The sequence below is a fragment of the Tribolium castaneum genome, unplaced genomic scaffold, assembly GCF_031307605.1.
Source record: "Tribolium castaneum strain GA2 unplaced genomic scaffold, icTriCast1.1 ptg000129l, whole genome shotgun sequence".
Lineage (NCBI taxonomy): Eukaryota > Metazoa > Arthropoda > Insecta > Coleoptera > Tenebrionidae > Tribolium > Tribolium castaneum.
In genome coordinates this window covers 34,922-39,074 of record NW_026986725.1, presented here as the reverse complement: position 1 = coordinate 39,074, position 4,153 = coordinate 34,922, and the positions used below count along the sequence as shown (strand labels likewise).

At 31.5% G+C, this 4,153-nt stretch overlaps 1 long non-coding RNA gene across 1 annotated transcript; it reads right to left on the bottom strand.

Annotated features, from left to right (window-relative positions):
* Nucleotides 1-226: 226 nt before the first annotated feature.
* Nucleotides 227-1,252, bottom strand: LOC135267888 (uncharacterized). The gene is made up of 2 exons (XR_010336263.1): nt 660-1,252; nt 227-595 (listed from the first exon to the last, which is right to left on the bottom strand). It is a non-coding gene; the product is annotated as an uncharacterized LOC135267888 (long non-coding RNA).
* Between the last annotated feature and the right edge of the window lie 2,901 nt (nt 1,253-4,153).

Genomic DNA, 4,153 nt, shown 5'->3' with positions numbered 1-4,153 from the left:
CCGAGACCTATGTCATGCAGGAAGCCAAACTTCATCGTGAATGGACCCTTTTCAATGGGGGTGTGCTTTTTGAATAAATTTGAAATGGCCTTTTTGAAAAAAGCAGTTGTCTCTCTTTTATTCATCTATTCAACACGTTTGTATTTGATGCACTTACACCAATTTCATTATCAGTGTCTTGATTATCAGGCAAAGGCAAAGTGGAATTGGAGGCAACCCAGAAATAAAAACACTCTAATTTCCTTTATTAGTAGGCTATATTTTTTATAAAAGACGACTACTCTCAGATAGAGACGTACAAAAATGTAAACAAGAGTAAAAGTTGGTTTTTCGCAATATTTCACACTATTCTTCCACACGTCCACAGTAAAATCAGAAAGCGCTTGTTGTTATAAAGCCCTTATTATGTTTTTCAACGATGGATGAGACTTTGTGACGTATTTGTTAAACGTAAGTTTTCAAATACCCCATGCCAGTGCAACGGAGTTATATTAACAATTTTATGGGATTATTTTTAACTTTACACCCATTCTGCTTGAAACAATAGTCGCTACCAGGAAATAACAACGAAAAAAGTGGACCCAAAAGGCTTCAGCTGCAAATTATAAACACTATCTGTGATTTTTTTAATAATTAATTAATAAATGTCGTGAACTTACTTTGAAGTAAACAGTGAGCTCCATCTATAACTCATAATTACTTGAACCGCAATTCCCATCATCAAAATGTGCAAAACTGCGATAAGTGAGGTTATGCAGGTATGCACTTTGTTTTCCAGTTTTTCACACAAAATATATCACAAAGTGCACAAATCGTACAACCAGCGATAGTCAGTACTGTCAGTACGTCACAGCAGCTTTCTCCAGCACAATCACTGACTGCAATTCTGTGTTGTGCCATTCCCGTCTCATCATATAATCTATAATTGTTATATGACAAGTAATGTTTCTACCTTCAAAAATACTTGCGTAAATATTTTATTATCCCGTTAGTACACACTTTTAAAGCAGCCACGGGTTATATAGATTAAAATTATAACATTTCCTTTGTTATTGTTTACATCAGTCAGCTGTTTACTGTCATTTTCTAATGCTACCAATTTAAAAAATGTCCCTGTTATTAAAGCTCAAGGACCATAGAATGAGAGAGAGAACATTTTTTGTTCACATAGACGCTGAATACACGTATAAATGTCAGAAAATTCAAATTTTTTATGTCCAAATAGAAATGTCCCGGACTGTAAAAGATAATGTTTTTTCCAAATTTCCGAATTTAATTTTAATTTCTAAAGATTTTGATCCCGAAAACAAACACTTTCTCGATATAAACGAATTGTATGATTTAAATGAAATTAATCTTGACAACATTGGTTTACATGATGCAATTGTTCTTAAAACTAATAATGATCGTAAAACTTATTTATTAATTACCCACCTAAATTATTTTGATTTACCTTCATCTAAAGACTTGTTTTACTCGCTAAAAAACCTTTACAATATAATTAAACAAGAAAACGATACTCATATTTTTATAAAAGATCCTAGATTTTATAATCCTAACTTTAAGTTAAACATAATTTACGAAATGTTGTATTATATTTTTCAAGATGAAGTTCAATTTTCCTTCATATCATCTGCAAAAGTAGAACCTAAATCAAAAGAAGAAATCCTTAAAATAATTAAAGAAAATCATTCGACTTCTTCTAGTGGACACCCGGGATTTAGTAAAACATATAAAAGAATTAAAGAAAATTTTAAATGGAAAAGCATGAAAAAAGATATTCGTAATTTTATTCAAAACTGTAAATTTTGCCAAGAAAATAAAACTAATCGACATCCGTTAAAGGCACCAATGCAATTAACAAATACTTCAAGTCAACCTTTCGAAAAAATATTTATTGACGTTGTGGGACCTCTCCCAATCACTGAAAACGGTAATAGATTTATACTAACCATTCAAGATGATCTTTCAAAATTTTCCTACGGTTACGCCCTTCCAAACCACGAAACTCAAACAATAGCAGAAAAGCTATCTAATTTTATTTTACTTTTTGGTATTCCTAAATCTATTGTCAGTGATAATGGAACCGAATTCACTTCAAACATCATTAAAGAAGTTACAAAACTATTCAAAATTAAACATATAACTACTTCTCTATACCACCCACAGTCTAACGGTGCTTTAGAACGTTTTCACTCTACTCTAAAAGACTATCTTAAACATTTTATCAATAAAAATCAAAACGATTGGGACTCATACATTACAACAGCTATGTTCGCATACAACACTCAAATCCATTCTTCAACACACTATACACCATACGAATTACTTTTTGGGTATAAACCTATATTACCTTCAAATATTACACAAGCTCCAAAGTTTGAGTACACGTACGACGACTATCACAAAAACCTTCAACTTAAACTTAATAACTCATTTCAAATTGCAAAGAATAATTTAGAAAATGCCAAAATAAAATCCAAAAACTTTTACGATAAAAAAACAAATGACCACAATTTTAAGGTAGGAGATTTAGCTTATCTACTCACTAAACAAATAAAACCAGGTCAATCTAAAAAATTAACAGCTAAATACTCAGGTCCGTACGAAGTCGTAAAAGTAAATAAAAATAACACTGTTCAACTAAAAATAAAAAACAAATCTTTAACATACCACAAAGATTTGCTAAAGCCACACATTGTTTCAGATGTGGACCTTGCTTTGGGCGCTAGTTTTGACAGCGCTTTCCCGTAACAACGTTGGATGTGTGAAATATGAAATAATACCGATTAATCAAGCCGGAATTTTCTACCAGAATCTAGGCATTGTTCGAACTATTGAAGATTTTCATAAATTGATTACTTTTACAAACATAACTCTTTACGAAAGCCAATACCTACTTATAAAGTCGACATTCATTAAATCTAAGAAATTATTTCAACAATCTAAATTAGCCTTTAAGCTTAATCATGTTTACTATAAAAATATGCTGTCCATTTTTGCTAAAGATATCGATATTTTATCTAGTAGAATTGATACTATCAAACATCTAGCGGGTGGTGAAATTTCTAAGGAAACGCGAAAACGTCGCGGATTAATTGATGCAGGTTCTTCACTTTTAAAATGGTTAATTGGAACCCCAAGTGCTAACGATGCTAAACATTATGATGAGGCTATAAACTTCTTACTTAATCAAAGTAACGAAGTTCAATCATTACTTAAGCGTCAAACCACAATCATGTCCTCCAGTATTCAATTGTACAATCAAACAAGTTACTCTTTAAAGTTAATTGAAGAAAAATTTAATAAAAACTTTGAAAAATTTAATAATTTTAGTAGCCAATATCACGATGAAATGGACACACTTCTAAATTCCGAACTTCTTAGCGAACATTTTTCTCTAATGTCCTAGTTGATCGCAGACTTGAAAGAAAGTCTTGATCTTACTATTATTTCAATTTCTTTTGCAAAAAGTAATATACTACATCCTCAAATTGTTACTCCGAAAAACCTTAGAAATGAATTGATGAAAATTGAACTCAGTAAAGATTTAAAACTACCGATTCCTCTCGATCATTTTAACAACATTAACATGTATTACTCCCTATGCAAACTAAACGTAGTTAGCTCTAATAACCTTATATTATTCTCATTAACAATTCCTTTAGTTAACAACGTAGATTTGGACTTATATAAACTTATTCCATTACCTATTTCTTTATCTAATCCTTACACCTATTCATTTATAAAACCATCAGATCCATTTTTAATACTGAGTACTACTAGAAATAAATTTAGCAAACTAAAAGATTTGTCTACCTGTCGAAGCGTAGCCGGAGATTTGTTTTTATGTCACAATACACTCTTATATTCAACTTCCGAAACAACAATTTGCGAAGTTCTTCTACGTATAAGAAAACCCTTGACCATTCCGGAAAGTTGCGATATGAAGACTGTCAATGCTTCAATAGAAATCTATCACCAAATCTCATCTAACGAATGGTTGTTTATTACAACAAAACCTGTTGGCGCGGCGATCATTTGCGAAGACTCCACGAGTGATGTAATTGACATCAGTTTGGAAAGAACTGGGCTTTTGAAATTGTCTGCAAGATGCAAGTGCTTCACTTCATCAACCACTCTTATAGCTGTC